This window comes from Canis aureus, chromosome 36, assembly GCF_053574225.1.
Source record: "Canis aureus isolate CA01 chromosome 36, VMU_Caureus_v.1.0, whole genome shotgun sequence".
Classification (NCBI taxonomy): Eukaryota; Metazoa; Chordata; class Mammalia; order Carnivora; family Canidae; genus Canis; species Canis aureus.
The window spans coordinates 3,125,872-3,148,755 of record NC_135646.1 but is presented as its reverse complement, the minus strand read 5'-3'; the positions used below and the strand labels follow the sequence as shown (position 1 = coordinate 3,148,755).

The following is a 22,884-nucleotide window of genomic DNA, read 5'->3' as shown; positions in this document are numbered from 1 at the left end:
CACCCGGGCCCTGGTCCCCGCTCTTCTGCGCCTTCACCAACTGTGCACATCCCAGAATTTGAAACCGCTTTCAGAGTCCCACAGCTAAGGGCAGGCTGTCAGCCTCTATCACATACCCTCCTCTGACACAGCCAGGTAAAGAATCCAACTCAAATGTGCAGTCTCAAAGAAACTTAAAGCAGAGAGTATTAAGAAAAACAAAGTATCTCGGGGCGCCTGGGTGGCTCCGTCGGTGAAGCGGCTGCTCCCAGCTCAGGGCGTGATCCGGGGCCCAGGGGTGGAATCCCACGTCAGGCTCTCCTGTTTCTCCCTCCCTCTCTCTCTTCTCTCTCTCTCTCTCTTCTCTCTTTCAAATAAATAAATAAAATTTTTAAAGAAAAAATTCTATCTATATGCCTCAAAAAAAGAAAGGAAAGGAGTAAGATCATACACAATACATTAATCGTGGTTCCCTCCGGGTGATAGGATCGTGGGTGATCCCCCCACTCCCGTGCTCTCCGCTTTCTAAATGTTCTCTAATGAACACACAGCACACTGTCTGACGTGGGGAAGGTGACGGAAGAGTGAGAAGCAAGGCAAACACTGAGGAAGGAGGGAACGGGGCGGGCGGCCCCTGGGGGACAGAGGGGCCTGCAGGGGGTGGGGGGTGAAGGCGGCCACCCCCATTCCCAGGGCACAGGGGACCCGGCAGGAGGCTCCCTCTCTCCTGCAGGAGCTGTGACCCGTGGGAAGCAGCCACCGCCCTAGGGGGCCCTTTGCTCATCCAAAGGCGCTGACTTGTCCCAGCCGGGAATGCCTCCGACACACGACACACGACACACGACACACGACACACGACACACAATTGCAGGCGGTGCGGGTCTGGGCTGAGGAGCAGGGGGCTATTCAGTGGGCGGGGCTAACAGGCAGATCCCCTGGTGTCCCCTCTCTGACTCAAGAGTCATGCCCAACGTCACCCCGCGCCGCCTCTAAGGTCCCGGGGCACAGCTGAACTTTCCGTGGCCCGACAGGCCCCGCCGGCAAGGTCTCTAGGCTCCACTCTGGGAGCCTGGCCTCCGCCCGCGGCCTGCCTCCCTCCTCCGTGGGGCACCCCCCCCCCCCCCCCGGGCGTTATCTGCGCCGTGAAGACAGAGCAGGAGAGGCAGAGAAGGTGTTCGACGTGAGCGCGGTTTGCCCACGAGGAAACCCGACCTACCACGAAACCAACTCACGAAAAGGGAGGAAAAGGGCTTCGGAAAGTGGAATGATTTCAAGTGTGATGTTAACCGAATATCACAATAGTAAACGCCAAACGCAAGCGGGCCGGTAGGAGCAGGTGATGAATCAAAATACTTGTGGGAATGAGGCCTCGTTAGGCTTGAGAAAAGGAACAGGGTTTGTTGCACAAACTGGTTATTAGCACGGGGTTCTTGCTCCCTCCTACTGTTTCTTTTTTTCCTCTTAAAAAAAAAAATTGGGACAAAGTCCAAATCTTCTAATACGTAATTTCTTTCCTTATTGTGCATGTCTCGACAAGTCGCCCTCAGCTGTGATTTGTTGTTAAGGCCCCGTGTAAGCACCCAGGCCGGGAGGCTGACTCACCCCTGGGCCAGGAAGAGAAAGGAGGTGATCACGCTGTTGCTTTCACCTGCCTTCATGTGCAGCATCACCCGTCTCAGAGGGCACGGCAGCCAGCCTTCCCCAACGCGGAGCACTCGGCCCGGCCTGGAGCAAATTCTAGAATGCAACCGTGTCACAGCAGGGAACCACGGTGAGCTGGCCAACTCAGGTGTGGGCACAGATCTGTGCCTGGCAGGGCACTGGAGGTGGCTCTGCTACAGGGCACACAAGAACCCTGGGGGACCCTGCACACCCTTCTCCGGAGACAGGGCCACCACCAGGACAGCTGCTACGCCAGGATCCCTTGAAGATGTGGCCTGAGGGCTCGGTGGCTCTGGTTCAGGACCGGGGACCCCCAGGGAACTCTGTTCCAGTAGCTCCACAGGGCCAGGAGGGGAACAACTACAGCGGGACGTGGGCTCTGCAGGAAGGAGGCTCCTTTAGTTGTTGGGAAGTAGCACATCCTCCACTCAGTGCACGGTGCACTGTATGGTGGGTATTCGAAGATTGTTTTTAAATTTATTTATTCATTAGAGACACAGAGAGAGAGAGAGAAAGGCAGAGACACAGGCAGAGGGAGAAGCAGCTCCATGCAGGGAGTCCGACGTGGGATCCAACCCTGGGACCCCGGGATCATGCCCTGAGCCAAAGGCAGATGCTCAACCGCTGAGCACCCCGCCCCCCCGGCGTCCCTCCCTGTAGGGTGGATAAATGTGATTCTTTAAGTACTGCCCCCACCACCACCACCAAGGACCCTGGAAGTCCCTCAAATACCAGCTGTAAGTGGCTGAAGACGGAGTCCACACCTTAAGGGCCTGGGAATTGACTTACAAAGACTAATTTAGCATCACTGATCGGCCCAGGGCACCCAGCTACAATTAAGAATCAGATGTTAACCAGGCTAATTGTGATCATTTCACAATAAGTACAAATATTGAATCACTCCATTGTACATCTGAAACTAATATAATGTTATGTCACTTAGACCTCAATAAGAAAATCACTTAAAAGAGAGGATCCCTGGGTGGCGCAGCGGTTTGGCGCCTGCCTTTGGCCCAGGGCGCGATCCTGGAGACCCAGGATCGAATCCCACGTTGGGCTCCCGGTGCATGGAGCCTGCTTCTCCCTCTGTCTGTGTCTCTGCCTCTCTCTCTCTCTCTCTGTGTGACTATCATAAATAAATAAAAATTAAAAAAAAAAAAAAAAGAAAATCACTTAAAAGAGAGAGAAAAGAGGGTGCATGGGTGGCTCAGCAGTTGGTTGAGCAGCTGCCTTCAGCTCAGGGCGTGATCTTGGGGTCCTGGGATTGAGTCCCGGCATCAGGCTCCCCACAGGGAGCCTGCTTCTCCCTCTGCCTGTGTCTCTGCCTCTCTCTCTCTCTCTCTCTGTGTCTCTCCTGAATAAATAAATAACATATTTTAAAAAGAGAGAGAGAGAAAAGAATCAGTTAAGGTAAAACTGTTTGAATTGCAGCAGATCCATGTTCTAAGGCCACTGGACAAAGCAAGGTCAAGCAAGAAGAACTACCAATAAAGTCCGACAAGAGCTTCTAACCATGCTTAGTATTGAAGGTGCAAATTAGAAATGTCTTTAAACTTTCTGAGATAAACTGAATGCAAAAATCTAGTTAGAGAAGGTCTATACTGGCGGGTTTATCACTCGACTATGGATTAATAGATTAACCACTTCAATGCCTCTGAAATACTGATCATTTCTTACATTCTTCCAAGCATTAGACCTGTTCCTGCTTGCAGAAGCCATGTGTACTTTTTGAGCTCAGAGTCAATTTGCCCAGGACTCAAAATCCTCTCTCAACTAACTTTTGCTCTGTATAATTTTTACAAAATTCCTGGCAGTCCTCACGCAGGAATTTCATAGCAATGAAAATGGAAGCAGAAAAACAAAAGATACTCTCATTCAAGATTGAACCATGATAGAAAGGGAAAAAAAAATTATGCAAATTTACTTCCTGTATAAATAAGTCCTTTTGCCTTCCAACTCAGGGCTGATTCTGGATGACATCCTTTTCCTTCTTTGATGTATGTGAAAAGCTTTTTTTTTTTCCTTTTAATTTAAGAACAAAAGTAATATAAACAGGGTAACAGTTACAGCCATCTATCTGCATCATACCAAATGTGGACTAAACAATTTGTGTTTCTAGATATAGACAAAACCATTTTATCTAAATGTCTGCTTTATTTTGGACATTACAGCCACTCACATCCAAACAGAACTTTCTATTTGGGTAAAGACCATGGCTTGATTTGCCTCTGAGCAAAGCAGAGACTTCAAGTACAAATGTTTGCTTGAAGGAAGGGAGGAGTGTAACAGGAGAGCCCCGCGAGCAGGATTTCTCAATGAAAATGTGTCAGGAGCAAGAGCTTCTAATTGTGTCCCTGACACACACCCCCGCCCCCCTCCACCCCTCCACCTTCATCGAGGGGGGCTGCTTGAGACAAACCAAAGACACTGGTTTGCAAAGGAAATTTCAAACATGGATCAACCGTCACCAAGATATTTCAACTGATCCCATTGAAGGGAGATAAGAAAAACTGACCAGTTGAGATTTAATAATCCAGGTCTGATTGCTGGCTGCTTTAATTCCTGAAGGAGGCGCATGAATTAACCAAATCCCCTATCGTTTGAAGGATGAGAGTATTAACTTCCAGGCCCTGCGCAAGGAACCATTTCTGAGCCATTTTATGAGCCTCCAGGGGATGAGCAAAATTCAAAGCGGTCACGTCACAGTTGTCGATATCACGTGGCCACCCGAACGGCCTTGGCGCAGAAGTTGTTGCAAAGTCACATTCGACGATGTGTGTGCACAACAATACACCCATTATGTAGCCCATCATCTACAGCTCCAGACACTGGCATCTTTTTAGTCAAACTGGGTTACAACAAATCATAAGCCAGATCCGTCTCTTTTGGACTTGGTTTCTCTGTTTCTGTTGGTTGGAACGAGGACACGGAGGGCAGGGGGAGTCACGGCCCCCTTCTGGACCCCCCATTTACCAGTGAGGGTTACAGATGTGCACAGGACTAAGGAGGGGTGGTGACTGAGGGAAGAGGAAAGCTGGGTTCAAAGCATAAATTCCAAGGTGTGTCCCCGAGAGAAAAATGTTGAAACCCGAGTCTACACCCATTTGTGACTCCTAAAGTCAACACAGCTTCTAGACACGCAGATCACAGCAACCTGAATGAGTTCCAGTTGAGGGAGACTCCAAAAACCTGTGATAATGGTGGGACCTGCAGATCTGCGTCCCACCCCCCAAAAAATCAATACGATTTCAAACACAACCTAAAAATTCGTTTTGTGACTACTCAGCCAAAAACATGCCCTGAGGTAGGACCAGAGAGAGAGACCCTCTCCTCCACGTTAATCAGAACAGCCTTCTACAGGGTTTGCTCCAACCTCCAGACTCTCATCCTACAGGACTCGCAGAGCCACACCGGAAGTGTTAGGGCAAAAGCCCCCTGTGAGACCACCTTTCGCCACACCTCTGCGGCACCACCCCTGTCTCACACCTAAGTAAGTACAACGCACATGCAACCAGAGCCCCTAGTGAAGGCATCCAGTCTTCTCTCCTGCTGATTATTTAGTCTATTCTGGAGAGCAGAGATTCGATGGCAAATATCAATCCAACTACTTCTCTTGAAGGTCAGCAGAGACCATTTTAACGGATATCTTTATAAGGATAACTACAGGGAGGATTTGAAGGTGGAAAATAAACTGTATCCTGTTTACTAAAGAATGAATTGATGCAAAACAGGCCTCTAAGGAGTAAATAAATCATTGGTGTTCAAGCCCTCACAAGCGAGTTGGGAAAAGTCACTGCCCTGGTCCTAGCCATGATGCTGGCCTTAATTCTATTTCCCCTTGTTGGTCTTCTTGGCTAATGCACATCTAGCCTGCTCTAAACAACTTTTCTTTTTAACCAAATGCTTGGTGAACTCCAGAAAACTCTGATAACTTCTCTGCAAAAGCTCCAAGTTCTAACGTGGGGAAGGACCTCCCTCCTGGAAAACTCGGAGCTTACATCTTACAGGTGCCCCATAGCTGGAAATGACCTTCTTCCCTGGTCTGGCAACAGTTTCTGGGGGTTAGGCAGTGATGGGCAGGGGAGGGATTTCTCCACTTTTTAGAAGGAAGAGAACCAACAACCAGCAAGCTGTGATTATCTCTGAAACCCCAAGTCATCTTGGTGGCTCTAAAAGTCTTCATAGTTGATCACTTTTGATGTGTTCCCCTTTGCTTTCATAGGGCTGCCACATTTAGTTTTATGCCTATAACCCAACCAAATAGCCTTCTACTATGTAGCGGTGTTTCAGACCACATCCCCTCCCAGCAGAAAGTTTCCATAGAAGAGAAACACTCCTACCTCTCCAGTCTGCTCCTCATTTAAGCATCTACATAATTTAATTTTTAATTTCAATTATTATTTTTTTATTAACCAGAAGGAACATTACTCAGAGCACCCCATCTAAACATACATGAAATTAGCTAATTTCAAACTGTCTGGGATTGACCGCATTGGCCTATATGGGTGCCGGCTCGGCATTCTCCTGGATCCACAGGCCTCTCTTTCTACCAAGTTAAGAAGAAATGAGCAGCACTATTACCTCCATTCCCTCTTTTATTCAGCAAGGGGACCCTTGCAAATCCCTTTCAGCTCTGTGTCAACCAGTCTTTTCGGTGTGGGCAGCAAAGTTCACAGAGGCATCCAAATGCTATTCTCTCAACCTACCAGAACCTTCTGGTAGCTTGTTAAAAATTCAGATCATAAACTCAAAACCTTTGGGATGTGTCCTTAAAAATGTGTATTTGTAGCAAACACCCCGAATGATTCTAAAGAACAAAACAAGGGTCCATTTTTGGAACTCTCAGGGTTCACCATCAGAGGGAAAGCCCAGAAGGCAATCACCTCCGTACTTCCATTATGCCATTCTTACTCCTACAAAGAGTAACAACCAGGGGCTGACCTTCTACAACAGTTCCAAATTCCAAGTCTAAATAAACATCATTATCATTTGTTTAGTGCCCTAAACTACCCATCTACAAGGTAATAAAGCATCAATCATACCAAATTGAGAGCACTTTTTTTTTTTTTTTTGGCTCTTCAAACAACTGATTTGTTGTTTTCTCCTTTTGTGGAAATGAAGCCGATCATCCTTTAAATAAAACCTTCAAGTCACCTTTACTCTGAGGCTTTCCTTATCTCTCTTCTGCATACCTAAAGTAGTAGAACAAAGATTTTGGTAAACATTACAAATCTTGCTATCAATGGCACATTCCCTTTGGTTAGACGAAATATCTAGAGTCTTCTAAGATCAATGGCTCTCAATAGCCAGAAGATAGCAGGCAATCAATGACTATCTGGGGAATGAGCCAAAGGAAGAGAATAAACCCATCTGCTGCCCTTCAAAGTCTTCCTCAAATCAAGTCTTCTCAGCCTCCAGGTGAGACCGCCCTATTCCTGGCTCATGGACATCCATTCTTCTTCCACCACCTAATTTATCCACATTTAATCAAGTTCCTCTTCTGCTTGGAAGCCTTCCCAGATAACTCCAGTCAACATAGATGGTTCTTTCCAATCTCCAGGCAAACAGCATTTATTATCCTCTCACACATTTGGACATCAAAGAGCTAAAAGGTATGGGCAGATGACTTAGCCTAGCTAATTATTTTCTAGATGAGGAAACTGATGTGAGAAAGCTAAGGAATTTGCCCATGATCAGATAATTGGGTATTTTTAAACACAATTAGAAACTCAAAATGTACTCTTTCTCAAGCAGATTGTAGGCCTTCTGGAGGCGTGAGCTTTAGATAAAAAATTATGGTTTCTTTTCTTCCTCCTCCTCCTCCTCTTCTTCTTCTTCTTCTTCTTCTTATTATTATTATTATTATTAAAAGAGAGAGAGAGAAGGAGTGTGAGCACAAGCAGGGGAAGGGCAGAAGGATAGGGCGGTTCCAATTCCACCACTCGGAGATCATGACCTGAGCCGAAATCAACAGTTGGACACTCAACTGACTGAGCCACCTAGACACCCCAGGTGAAAAATTATTTTTAATAAATGTCCTAGTGCTTACTCTTTCACAGAAGTCTGACCATCAGAATACTTGCCTTGGGATGTTTTGCAGTAGAGCTGTGGCATTCTTGTACGTTATATCCCCAAATCTCCACTAGTTCTGAATTAGATAATCCCTCTATAAGCCATAATTTGGCTAATTCCCTTATCTGTGAAAGGGGGTTATTATACCCCCAGTTTGGGAGGATTGAAATGTGAGAACATGTATCAAATGAGAAAAACAAAGACACATGGAAAGGTAAGCAAAAAATCTGGGTTAAGTCATAAGTCAGTATAGCCTGACTTCTCAGGTTGAATCCTGACTCTTCATTTATGAACTGTGTGACTTTGGGAAAAGTGACTTTGCTTCTCTGAGCCTTAAATTTCCACTATGAGGAGAAAATAATGACAGTCACATCTTCATCAGGTTGTGGTGCTACAAAGAAATACTGAAAGTACACTGCTCACCACAGAGCCAAAGTCCCCCAGCTATGTGCACAATGGCTTCAGCACAAGTGACTTAAATTAATGCCAGAAAGCAAAAAAAAAAAAAAAAGATAAACCACTATATGCCATGTTGCCATGTGCCTTCACATGCATTTGTGAACTACTGTTAATACTCATGCGTGCTTTCATTCACTCATTCATTGCAATATCAACTATGTGTAAGGCTCGGGTCTAGGTTCTGAGGATTCATTGGGACCCAATGAGGCCTCACCTGCATCCACAGTGCCTTGTGGTTGACAGATAAATCCCCAAATGCTGGAGACCTACCACATCCTTATTCCACTGTCACCAGCGTTTCAAACACCCCTTTTGAAGCTGCATTCACAGCAAGTTAAAAGTCACTCACAAAAACAGTTTGTTACTTTGCAATCGCTCATTGTTCTTGACTCAAAGGCACCACTACACCGCAAGCTTGATCTTTTCACTTATCCACAACCTGGTCTATGAATCATTTGATTTCCAAAAATTAAATTCACCTTAAAGGACAAAATTGCCACGTGAAAAGAAAGTATCAGGTATTTCGAAAAAGGCATTTTCAAAGAAGTTCCAAAGTCGTGGCAGCATTACCATGCTATGAAGCCACCATGGGGACCACTTTCAAGGATTCATTCGTGTGAAAGTCTCTGTATTTGCTCTTAAAGCATCGTGTTGTCCTCCAGAGTCGCAGACTTGTGTAAGTGTACTTCTCAACAAAGCTGAGCGCTGGGCATGGCACAGCATAAAATGGGTAATTTATTGAATTGAACCAAGAGCCTAAAACATACTGGGCATGAAATAGATGTGGTAGGGTTATAAGTCTTCTGTCCTGAGACACAAATGAAAATCTCCTTAGGGATACAGCTCTACCTGTAATTTATCTCTACATTATTCTTGTGTGTAATATTATTTTTGGCATGTTAATGCATTGTCAAAGAATTCCAATCTAGTGACATGACAAAAGCTGTATTTCATTTTGGAATGTAAAAAGTGTGAAAATCAATTGAATTATATATCAATGACATGCAATAAGAATAACCAGTGTATGCTGGATAATGTCACTTTTCCGGAATGATTAGCAGCCTAGAGCTATTAGATTAATTACTAGAGTTTTACTCTTATTATTTATTATAAGCAGCTGGATTTGCTGAAGGGAGATAAAGGCTCAAAGCTCTTCCCCCCCCCAAAAAAAAAGAAAGAGTAATTTGCCAGAATCCACATAATTCAAATGATTAACTTCTTTGCTTGGCGCTAGACTAAACCCCTGAGTTTATGCTGGCAAATAAAATAAGTACTGAAAGTTGAAGTCACTCTTTCATCTAGTAAATAAACCCACCAAAAATCCAGCCTCAATAACACTCTTTAAATTCATGGCGTATCCAGTATGGCAACAAGATGGGGACAAATCCTGGTTTCTTACTGAACGTATGTGATACATCCTAGGAGTATGCTTCTGAAGTCAATGGGCTGTTTATAAATAAACAAAATCACAGTGGCATTTGTCTTTCTTACATTTGTTTTTTCATTTATTCCAATAACGAGTAACTCGGGGTGCCTGGACAAAATAGGACCCTCCATATTATAGTGTTTCAAGCACTGTAGGGGACATACAGGTAAATGGAATATAGACCTAGCCCTGGAAGAGCAAAGATTCTGGCACTGAACTCCATATACAGTTGTTATCAGTTGTTTACTGAACAAGGGTATCCAACCCAAGAGGAAAATGCAACTTTAACTAAAACGCAGCTTAAACTCTTCTCACCTAACTCAGGGCCCTAACTCAGGGCCACAATGACACAGTCATCGTGAAGAGGAAAAGCAAACATTTTTTGAGTGACTGCTATGTTCCAGGCACAGTTCAGGGGCTTTACGAGTATTTACAGGTCTAATCCACACAACAACCTGATAGAGTAGGTATTATTACTACCTGCATTTTATATACAAGTGAACTAAGCACAGAGAAACAAACTGACTTGCCTGAAGTCAAATAGTTCATAAGATGTAGGGAGTTTATTCACCAAGTTATCCTCTGTGCCCCGAAAAGTAAGAATGTGTCAGTAGAATATATAAGTGACATCAGGGAGTGGAAACACCCACCAAAAGTTCCAAGAGAGAAGAACGTGCTACTTTAACGATGCTTTGAAGAATGTGTACCGCTGAGGCAGGCAGGACGTGGGGCCGCTCGGACTGTGGACAAAAGGCCAGCAGCTGGATACAGTGAAGGGACATTTTAGAGAGAGCTTGGACCACCTTTTCCTCAAGGGCCATATGTAACAAGGGCTCATTTCAGAGCAGAGTGTCTGTGATCAATATTCAGGTTTGGGAGGATTTATAATCCCAGTGTGTGCGTGTGTGTGTGTTATATACATATATACACACACGTATCCTGTTATAATTATATATCCATGCTATGTAATGCAGGCTGGGTAGGTTTGGAGAGATCTGTCAGCATGCCCAAATACTCCTTCATTTATTAGCACTTGTCCATTTTTACAAGACCATTTTCTTAATTAGTTCAATAAATCCTCTCTATTCAGAGCAAAGCATCCAGCTGCCGCTTGTGTGATTACTTAAGTTTCTATGAGCAACACAGAACGAACAGACGTCCGATGACTAGTGACACGTCGAGCCAGCGACAGAAGCAAACAGGATCCCCACCGAATTTAACTCGGGCAACGCAACCGAAACTACCAAACTGGCACTTTTTGATCGATTTATGATCTTTTCTCTTTTCTGTACTGACCTGATCTTGGTGAAATTTGATTTTATAGTTGATGGGCAAACCACAAAGCCTTCCATACCCACGAGTCCTCCCAGCACCGGATGGGGGATGGGGGAAATGGTGAGAGGGTTGTCTTTTTTTAAATTGAATCTGTGAGTGGGAGGGGCAATTACTGCTGAATTATAATAATCCCAACTTGAGAAGGCACCAGATTTAATTATTCCCCTCTTCCTTTCTAGCCAGGGATACTTGCTAAAGTGCCTCTTACTAAAGACTCCTTCTAGTTTCTGTTTAAACACTTTCCATGGCAGAGAGCTTACTGCTTATCTTCCACGGGCTGACTGTCCAAGGCATGTAGAAACCTCACCGACACAGGTGACAGCGGGACACAGGGAGTCACTAGAATCCAGAGGATCTAGGTTCCATAGAGACAGACATGGGGCCAAATTAGTGTCCCAGATGGTACAGGAAGCTAGGGGTTGATTTGGGACAATGTCAAACTCTCAGGAGTTTGAGCTCCAGAGCAGAGAAGAGAAACAGCTGGGGGGAGTCCAGGGAAGGGGCCATACTGGCCATCAGGTAGGTGACCCACATCCAAGCAGATGATTCAGAGCAAGATTCTGTGAGATTGAGAAACAGGGTGACAGTAGCCTAGGGGAAGGGAACGGCAGGCTCATTCATAGAGGATCTTGGGAACACAGCCAAAGGTGCTGGTCCCAGTGGGGAACTGGAATGCTGAGCTGGAAAGAGACAGGAGTAGTTACAGTTTCTGGGCCAATGAAGTGTGTGGGAAGCTATAACACCACGGGCATGTCGATGCCAATATTCACCCCAAGCAAGACAGGAATGCAAACTACAACAGCAAAACGAATCCCTACCCAGCAAGTAGGTGATTGTAAGGTTACCACTGAACCACTTCTCCTTGGTTTGCACTGGCGGTTGAGAGGAAAAGACAAGTCCCACCACGTAAGCAGAATACAATCATTCTGCCTTTAGGCACGTCCAGCAAGAAGCCAGAGAGGATAGCTACCGGGAATGTCCACAAATACGACTTCAAGTGTACTTTGCATGTGAAAGTGTTTCTCTGCATTTTCAAAACACTCTACAATGGCACAGTTTCATGAGTAAACTGTGTTAATGCATGTAACAGAAAAAAAATGGTAATGTGGTCTTATATTCCCTATTGCTAAGATGTCAGCTGCAGAAAGTAGAAGGAATGTTTGAGGTCTGAAGAGATGGGTTCAATGGTTTCATCGTCCATAGACTCTACCCTATTTCCAAATGTCCAGTTCTTCCAGATTACTCCCAACACATGCAGAATTCTTCTTTATTTTTTTAAGATTTTATTTATTTATTCATGAGAGACGCAGAGAGAGAGAGAGAGAGAGGAAGAGACACAGGCAGAGGGAGAAGCAGGCTCCATGCACCGGGAGCCCGATGTGGGACTCAATCCCAGGTCTCCAGGATCGCGCCCTGGGCCAAAGGCAGGTGCTAAACCGCTGAGCCACCCAGGGATCCCCCATATGCAGGATTCTTTCACTGAGAAAGAAGGAGCAGAGAAGATGAAGAGAAAGTGGGAAAGAAAGGATGAAACATTGTCGCATTTTCCATTCATGCAATTGAAAAAACGACTTGCAAGATGCTTAATCTGTTATAAAGTGGAGAAGGTGCAAAACTGAACTGGATAATTAATATTCCGTGGTGAAAAAGTGGGTCCCCAGAGACAACTGCAGGAATGCTAGTATAGGCACTGGGATGACCTAGTTTAAAGGTGTTAAAGCTCTGAAGGGTAACAAGATGAATTTTAAGGTCACAGAGACTATTGATTACCCGGCAATCAATGCATTTAACTCCTAAAGAAGGAGAATCAGCCGAGCCTACAGGGATTCGAACCCCTGGTTGCCTTCTGTGTATTTTGAAGTCCCTCCACTGTCCATGAAGTCATTTTCCTCGCCAGCTGGGGAAACCCTGAAGGCATTCTGTAAAACTGTAAGACAACAGTGTCTAAGCGATTATATAAAGACAACCAGCCCCATCAAGCTCACTTTAACAATGTCTTTTTGAAAGGCAGCATTTCTCCAGGTTTTAAGAGCAATGATGCTCCTTGGATAGGAGGAGGAAAAATCTACAGTGGATTTAGAGGCAATAATTTACATCAGGTGACTAAACTATATAATCCTTTATATTAGAGGTTATCCTTTACATTACAGGGCAGCTGCCGACGGCTGTCACAGGTGGCCAAAGAGTCCTATGTTTGTTTAAAACAAGCAGAAGAATTCATTGATTTTTAGCCTGGAAAGAAAGGCTTTGTTGGCAAAAACCTGGTTTTTCAGGAGTTTAAGTCCTGAAAAGTTTCCTCACATGCAGTAGGTGCAAAAAGTAAAACTATCTCAGCTTTGGGGTTCGTTTCGTTAAGGAGTATTGCGTGGAGATTAACCAATAATGTCCCCAGAAGTCCACGATTTCTCTTCGCTGGTAAGAGGTGCATAAGCACGCATCTCAAAACCGAGTCTTCTTCGATAGGTGTCAAAGCCTTTAAGACTGCATTATTTTCCAAGCCAACAACTATTAGAAAGTAATTAAAGTTGTATTTTGAAACTTCACTGCGATGATATCCGGGGCGATATCACTAAAAGCACCAAACAGGAAGCAACCTATGTGTCCAATTCAGTAGGGCCTAGCTGAAGAAACAGTCACATGCTCAAGCAATTGAAAACTCCTATTTATTGATCTGGAAAGATTTTATGATCATCCCGTATGATCAATAACTTCTAGTGTGTATGTACATTGTATAATATCCCCCCCCAAAAAAGTCTGAAAGCATAGAAACCAAAATGCTAAGCATGACTCTGATTATGTGGTGACATTATAGATGATTTTGCCAATTTTCTTCTTCTTTTTTTTTTTTTTTTACTTGCTTATATAACTGCATTTTCTCCACAAATGACTTGCAAATTTCTTGTGGTGTTTTTTTTTGTTTGTTTTGTTTTGTTGTTTTGTTTTGTTTTGGTTTGGTTTGTTTTGGTCCTGAACTCAATAACCCATAATTCATCAGTTCCCTTGAATATGGCTTAAAACCATACTTAGAAATCCCAGTTAAGCAGGGTTTCCCATGCTACACCTGGCAGCTATGCACAAAATAAAGCCAGAACACATTTCATGAGAAAGCTGTGTTTTAGCCTAGTGAAGTACTTATCAGCTAAAATTTTAAAAATCACTAGGTTCCTTAACCAAAGACATAATAAATGCATACATAAATGTGACACATACTATATGCAACTCATATGCATTACACAGAAAAAAATTCAGAGTTGAGTAATAGTCTCCACTTCACAGAGGAGGAACAGGGCTTGGAGGGATCAGGTGATGTGTAAAAGATCCGCACTCATAGAAGAGCCCTGGTCAAGGCCACTTAGCCACGCTATTTTCATGAGAAACCCACGCAGGCAGAGATCAACACATAAAATAAATGCTGAGACAGGAAGACAGAAACCTTGATAGGAAGGCTAAGTTGTAACAACCTGCCACACGGTCACATGTCTTTTATAGAACAAAGAGAAAGGCGTCTTTCATTCTTTCATCTGCTGTGATGGAACGAAACGTATCCCTCTAAGGATTCATATGTGGAAGCCCCGTGTGACTGTATTTGGAGATGGGCGCTTTGGGGAAGGTAATTAAGGTTAAATGAGGTCATTAGGGCAAGCCTTAATCCCACAGGACCAGTGTCCTTGAAGAGAATCTCTTGCTTCACACACACACACACACACACACACACACACACAAGGCCATGTGAGGACACAATGAGAAGGCAACTGTCTTCAACCCAGGAGAAGAACCTTCACCAAAAACTAACCCTGACAGCGCCTTCATCTTGGACTTCCGGCCTCTAGAACCGTGAGAAAACAAAGTTCTGTTGGTTAAGCCACCCAGCTGTTGGTATTCTCTATGGCAGTCCAAGCAGCCAAAGATATTTCCCAGAGTATCAGACAAAAGCCTCTCAAAAGTTGTTTTTCTACAAAGTCAAATTCATAGTGGAAAAAACTAAAAATGTGGATTGTTCTCCTTTCCTGGACCAGCACTCGCATCCACTCAGACCCTCATAAGTATAAACTAAATTAATCCTTCATCTGGCCACACCAAACCATCATCCGTTAAAAATTACCACATCCTCTAAATTTTTTTCTATAAGAATGAAATCCCTGTGCACCGATGGACACAAACCCAAAACTCAGTATTTACTCAGTTTTCCCTTTTACGTATCTTCTTGCTCCCATTGGCCACTATATCCATGAGTGGGTTTCATGCCATGTGCATTTGGCCTCACATTGACCGGACACAGTAGATGCTTAAGAAATGTTTACAGTTGAAGTCAGCTGCTGCTCAATGCTCTGCTTAATTTTCCAAAAACGTTCCTTCACACCTCGACTGCAGTGATACTCGGCATTTCCCTCCTCCAGGTCCTCACCTGAGCTCACTTACTTCACTTCTCGGATATTATAAGCAGTTTACAGGTTGGCCTGCTCCCTTAGACTGTGAACTCAAAGGAAATTTTTGCAAGAAAGTCTTTTGGAAAGTGTGGACACTTCAGTAGGTAGTGATGGAGACAGAGAGAGGCACGGTAGCATATATGACAGTTCAAGTTGATACGAGGGAGAACGGTTTGCTGAAACCCCAGTGAATGCAATCCAGGAACAAGTTTAACTATTTTTCAAAACTGAGGAGTAAGGCATAGGTAAAAGGAACTTAGTTCCCCAAGGTCAACTTCAAAGGTATGCAGATACGACTCTGTCTGGCTGCCCACATCTAGGCTTATCCTGCCTGTAGCTGCATCAGGGTAGCCAGACCCAAAAATTCCTGACCACAGGGGCCAGTCTGTACTCAGTTATTATACACGTTATTGAGTTGAGCCTCAGTTTCTTCATCTGTAAAATGAGAAATATGATCTGAGTGCAGGCTTCCTGAGCTCCTCCCAGCTTGAACATTCTCCACAGACGTCCCACTTCACCGAGCTACAGCACAGAACTCCCTTTGCTTCTCTCAGCAGTGGAACCCAAATGAGTCCATCTTACCATGAGGATGAAAAGGGAGGACAAAGAGCCCTCCAACACGCTTCCTTCGTCTACAGGACTATGAAGAAATCTTTTGGAAGGACAATTGCTCAGCCTGGGAAAACACATTATGTGTTTTAAGTGCAATGTTTGGGTCAAGAAAACTACTCTGTGAGCTCATCGCCATGATAAAGTAATGAGCTCCTTTATTAATTAGGATTGCATTGCAAGCAACGGAAAACTCGAATCTAAATGGCTTAATCCAAAAAAAGAAGAAAAAAAAAAGAAAAGAAAAGAAAAGAAAAGAAAAGAAAAGAAAAGAAAAGAAAAGAAAAGAATATTTGTGACTTAAAAAACAATTTGGATGGAACTGTTTTTTAGGTGCTGCAAGGTGAGCCATTTCCATGGAGGGGACAAGATAGCACCCCAGTGGGGGAGCTGAGTGCAGGCTAAAGGAGCTGACATTTAGGGCAGTCCCCCTTATCCAGGGGTTCACTTTCTGCAGGCTCAGTTCCCCACACTCAACCCCAGTCCAGAAGCAGATGATCTCCCTTCCGACTGTTGCCAGATGGTCAAGAGCAGCCTATGGACATATCACAATGTCTACCTCATTCCCCTCACCTCACCTCATCACATCATCAACTCACATCATCACAAGAAGGTTGAGTACAGCACATTCAGATTTTTGAGTGACCGGGGTACCTGGGTGGCTCAGAGGTTGAGCACCTGCCTTTGGCTCAGGTCATGATCCCGGGGCTCTGGGGAGTCGAGTCCCTCATCAGACTCCCCAGAGGGAGCCTGCTTCACCCTCTGCCTATGTTTCTGTGTCTCTCATGAATAAATAAAATCTCAAAAACAAAACAAAGACTTTTGAATGACAGACCACATTCCCATAACTTTTACTACAGTTCATTGCAATAACTGTCCTATTATTAGTTATGTGATTACTCTCTTACTGAGCCTAATTTATAAATTCAACTTTATCATAGGGAGGTATGTAGAGGACAAAAGATAGCATATATAGGATTTGGTCCTATTTGAGGGTTTCAGGTATTCATGAGGGGTCTTGGACTGTATCCAAAATAAGGTGGAGGGGAAACTACTGCACCACCATTTACAATTGCTTGCCCATTTTCTCTTTTCCCCCTTATTATAGAAATGTATTACCTTCCAAATGGTTTCACAGCCATTTTTTTTCTGCACACATTTGCAAGTAAATACTCTACCTGAATCAGCTTAAATGCACATGCCCAACATTTAGATAATTAAAAGTCCACCCTCCTTTTCAGATTGATTTTCCTTCTACATCTCCCTGGATTTATAATACAGCATATGAGAAATCAAAAAGTTCTCATTTGCTGAGGCTGTCCTCCTGTTAAGACAAGATGATGCTCTGTCTTAAGTAAACCTGGGTCCTGTCTGTAACCTTCCTTTCTGCTGTGATGCCAAGTCAACATAAGAATAATTTGCTCCACAACACACTCTAGGACAAGGTCTTCAGCCTTAATGATTGCAAAGTCACAATGTGCTCTTTGCAAGGCCACTCGAAATAACACCAAAGGCCACCCATTGGCAGATGGATATTTGACAAATCTTGGGAGTAAACACAGGGCACTGTTTACATAAGTCTATACCTCCGGCATTTTAAATATTCTTCTTGTAAGGATAGAAGGTGATCCCGTATTGTTAACGTGGAGAGAGTTTCCTTTCTAACAGTTCTTACCCTGGGAAAATATGGTATAGAGGCGGCAGGCGTGGAGGCTGGAGCCAGTTTATCAGGTTCCGAATCGTCTTGGGGAGTCTACATGACCTTAGGCACCCCTCCATGCCTCAACTTCCCCAACTGTAAAAGGGGGATGATAAGAGTAACACACCACCTGAGAAAGCTGTTTGGGGACTACACAAATTAAAAAGCCAGTAGAGCACTTGGTTGGTGGTCATCGTTACAGCTGCTTTTATAAAATGTTAGTAACTTCTTCTAAAATACACTCCCCATCTCTTTAAATAGGTGTCTATTGGGGAAACAGGGTGCTGATTTTCAGATTCCATGGTGTTCAGTTGTAGGTTTAAGAAAAATAACATCAGAGAGATTGAAAGCAAGTATTCTTTGAAGCACTTTTCCATCTCTCTGCTACAAGATCCTAGACCGAGGTTACCAGCCCTACGGGAAATAGTTAAAGCAGGATATCAAATGCCCTCCCATCTTAGAATCCTCAGAGTGGTAAGGAGTCTCACAGTCTAGTCTAGAAGTCTACAACTGAGGGGAGTATTCACACTCCGGATACTTGACTTGCAGATGCGAAAGGAGGTTTGGTTCAGGGACCAGGGGCTACCACTGGCTCAGGATACTGGATGCTTTGTAACATGTCTGCACAGCGCGCACAGGACAGATCTGCAGTGCCTGGTGGATAATGGAGGAAGAATCATCCTGCCCAGGAGGACACTCGTGTCCCCCTTTGGAGGAACACAAGGTCTCCAACCTCTAACTTGTTAGATGCCCTGGGGCCATCCAGCCAGTAGGAACATGTCCGAACCATGCAGAGCTCATTGCCTCCCAGGGCATCACAATCCATCCTTGCCTTGTTCAAAGTACTAGGCAGTCTGTCCTTATACTGAGGCGATATCTGCCCTCCAGTCTTTGTTCTGCCTGCGGTAGCCTACAAAATAATCTGTCTGTTTGGTTACATGGAAACTGAAATTTGCCATTCCTCAAAACCAACATAAAATATTTACAAATTATTATGTCAGAGTTGTGGCTCTAAGGAGCACCAGATGTTTCTATTAACAGTGGATCTGTCGTTTCATGTTCTGTCTTTCTCCCTCAATAAAAAAGGAGAGTAAAGCCCCACAGCTCAGAAGGACTGCATGCACACTCACCCGCAGTGAAATGCTGCTTTCCCTAATGGGATATTAAATATTTCCTCAACTAGATTCTCATTAACAACCAGGCTCCTGATTAATGAGTAGCTCAGCCACACCAATGCACTAACTCCAGGCCCAAGGATCCCATTACCTTCACCTTCTATGTTTAAGATCTGCACGACTAATACAAAATCTCAATAACGGAATCATGGACAAGAGCAATGTGACATCTTTGCTTTGTCCCTAAAGTCAGCAGAGGCTGGGAAAGGCCCAAATCAAAGTCAAAGAGCACCGTCTACTCTGTTAAGGGTTGAAAAGCCACTTGTGTGATTTGAAAAACAACCGAACAAAGTGCCAGAGCCAACTTCCTTTATGAGGTTTTTGCACTTTTTCGGGAATTCTAGCAAATATACAGAAAAGTGCCCAGATCATAAGTGCACAGTTCAGGGCCAGTTTTAATGGTGAAATCCTTCAATCCTGCAGAGAAAAGCTAGTTCTCCTTGCACATTAACTTTCCACGATGTTAATTAAAAATGAAAAACTATCCGAATTAATTTTATGAACTGACTGTAACACCAAAACCTGCTAAGAACAGGATCAGAGAGGAGAGTAAGACATATAGTTGGAAAGCAAGAACGAAAAACAGAGAAAGAGAATATAGAGGCTAATATCAGTTGAGTAATTTTTAAAGATTCAAGATAAAATAATGATAACAATTTGCACATTTTACTGACCACTAAGTAGATGCCACTTCCCAAGTAAAACTTACATACATTGTTAGGTACATTATGTACAATATTTGATTCTAAGTTTATTCAGGGGGTAGGTATCATTTTTCCTATATGACAGAGGAGAAAACTAAAGTATTAAAGTAAGTGATAAAGCTGAGATTAAAATTAAAGTTTTATTCCAAAGCTTTGGCTCTTATACATCACTTTCAAAGTAAAAAAAAAATAGAATTCAAGAAACTAACAAACTTTACTGTAACCTTATAGAGTTTTTTCCCCCCACAAATGCAAAGAAAACTTCTGGACCTTCTTCAGAAAAATCTAACATATTTAATATTATAAACACAACAAGTCCAAAAGATCACATACCTAAAAGCGATACTTGAAGTAATTTAACAGAATTTACAATTCCTTCTTTCCGAGAAATGTATAGGAATTGGAAATGTGATATTAAAAAAATAGTATCTCAGAGCATGCTTAAACTAGGCTCACTAAAATCGTGCATAAAATAAAGATGTTCACAATCCTATACTAGCTTTTATTACTGGTCTGAAAATTCTGACCAGCGGTAAAATGGGAATCAAAAGTAAGAGGTCTAATTTTTAGAAAGAAGGGGAAAAAAAAAAAAAAAAAATATATATATATAATTGCATGCAGTCAAAACTACTAGTTCTCTAGAAAACTCTGGAGAATTAACTGAAAACCTATTAGCATTCACAAGGCAGTTCAATAAAAAGATTGGATGCAAGATAAACATACAAAAATCAATAGCTGTCCTGTAGATCAGTGATAACCAGCTAGAAGATCTAATGGAAAATATTGGAAAAACTCAATAAGTTTGTGTCTTTCGGTCATTAACTGTAATAGAAGTCAACATTCCTTTCTTCAGGGAGGGGTTCTTTTTAGGATATCTATTTTTTAAATAGATAACAGTTTGCGATAACAGTTGTGACATTTATAAGATCAGACTTTCAAGAAATGATTGTATATTTCCCTGGAAGAAAAGGAAAGATCTAACAATGAACTTCTCTAAAGCCATCTCAGTACAACTGCTGAAGCCACAGTGCAGGATTCTTACCGTATCAAGCACCCATTTAAAAATTGCTGAAATTGTTATAGCGACAATGTTTTGTGAATGAGGATCCCAGAGTCTATCATAAAGATTAGAATAAATTATGTACTTGGTTTATTTTAGCTAAGTCCAATAGCCATTTTTGCTCTATGGAGGAGAACTTCTCAAATGTAAGACTATTTGAGACCTTCTGGTGGCGTGTTTCAAACCTTTTTGGAAATACTTCTTTTCACCTATGCAAAGATTAACATTCTCATTTTTCCATCAACATGGATTTCTTTCATATAAGTCCTCTGCACATTTATATTGGTTTACTGGAGTCTTGCATTAGCATTAATTTAAAACTCTAGGATAACAACAACAACAACAACAAAACAAAAACAAAAACAAGCAAACAAAAAAACCTCTGGATACAGAACTGCTGAATTACTATATCGTAAACCTGAAACTAATAAAACACTGTGTGTTCTAATTAATTAATTAATTAAAAATGAAAAACAAAAAAATCCAGAATATAGAAAGGTAGTTCCTAAAGAAAATGTTTCAAACAGAAGCCTGAACACTCAAGTATTACTTCCGGCTGCACTTCTTTTGTTAGCACCTCCTTAGAAAACAAGAGTAATGGAATCTCAATTTCTCACATTAATTAATTAGCCACCTTTGCATCTTAAGTACTGGAAGCATTATACTGCTAATTACCTACAAATCCACTCTCAAAATTCAGTGACTGATTTGGTTTTTTATTTTCTATGCATAGATTTGCACTACCTTTAAAACAAAAACCCCAACCTATAAAATACCCCTCTGCACACAGGCTAAACGTTACAAAACGTGGAGTGCTCTAACAGCTAAAAAAGTGAGTTCAATCAACTGATGCCCTTATATTGATCTCTTATTTCTCCCAACACTTTTCTTCTAATCCTCTCCATAATTACATGAACTGCTACAGCTTTCCTGAAGCTGTCAATTCCTCCCGCATCCGTTTTCAAATGACCAGCGAAGACGCAGTCTGGGCACTAGATCAAACTGTCAATGTTCCCAACTCGGCAATGAACAATCCTCTTGAAATCTCCTGGCATGTCTGTCAAGGGCCTCCTAGGGTTCTTCAAAACTCTTCCCCCTTGGAAGGGGGTAAGAAGGATGGAGGGGCCAGAAAGGTATTGATCCACTCTTTTAACATGCTAATTTGCCTGGGGGCTGCTGCAGTCATTGCCAAGCTGGACACTTCAAAAGGAAACTGTTTTCAAAGTGGAGATGTCTTTTTCAAACACTTAGAACTGAAAACAAATGAAACCCAAGCATCAAGTTCACAGTGCAACGTGAAGGAGGCCGGCCAATTAGAAATGGGATAGCTCATATACAGAAAGGGGACCTAAAATTAATTGATAGTAGCAAGAAGTTTGAAAGTTTGAAACCTACGTTAAACTTCAAAAGCCTCTGTGTGCATCATAGCCAGTTAGGAAGTAGTCTATGAGACGGCCTGCATTAACCCCCGGGGAGCAAAAAATTGAGATTGAAGTAACTAAACTGATGTAAAACATTAATAAGACCGATCCTGATGAATGCTTGGACATCTCCGTAAGTGATAAAAATGGAAAATAAAATCGATTATTCGTTTAATCACACCTCTCACTGGCAACACACCATGAAGACCAGACAAGGGAAAAGCAGGGAGAGCAACAGCACCAATACGAAAATATCTTTGCGGCCTTTGTCATCAGTTTATTATTTCATCGATGAAACATACAGTTGCAGATAAAACAAGAAGACAGAGTGGAGTGCGCAACGATGGCAAAGTATTACCATACTGAGTTTGCAAAATCAATGCAGCCAAAGCCATGACCTGCTCACAGATTTCGGGCCGTGTATTCCTGGGGATGGCCCGGGAGTCACGAATGGTTAGTAACGGGACAAGGCCATACAAAAAGAAGAGGCAGCCGTGCTCCTAACGAAGGATCCGAGGTGGAAGATGGCAACTGGGAAACGTGGCGTCTTAAATCAGGGACTGTAAGGACAAAAGCCCATGAGAACTGCATTCCTCACCGAGCTGTGTCTTAACCCATCACGAGGTTGGCCCATATTTACCTGCCATGGAGTGATGGGAGTAAATCAGTATTCTGTTAACCTCTGACCCCTGGGATCTGAAGCAGACAAAGGACCAATCTGGAGACCCAGGAGAACACAGCCAAATGTCAAGCAGCAGGGAAGCGATTGTTACGGAAACATTTGGCGTGGGCACCTCCAGCTTCATCGGGGCAAACTGCTATTCACAGAGACAAGCCATGAAGAGATACCGCCATA

At 43.1% G+C, this 22,884-nt stretch overlaps 1 protein-coding gene and 1 long non-coding RNA gene across 7 annotated transcripts in view; one reads left to right on the top strand and one right to left on the bottom strand.

Moving 5' to 3' along the window:
• EPHA4 (EPH receptor A4) overlaps positions 1–22,884 on the bottom strand; it is a 142,796-nt gene that overhangs the window by 102,239 nt on the left and 17,673 nt on the right. The gene's annotated exons all lie outside the window — the stretch shown is intronic.
• LOC144306050 (uncharacterized) lies at positions 1,650–11,413 on the top strand. The gene is made up of 3 exons (XR_013373081.1): positions 1,650–2,091; positions 3,073–7,253; positions 10,689–11,413. It is a non-coding gene; the product is annotated as an uncharacterized LOC144306050 (long non-coding RNA).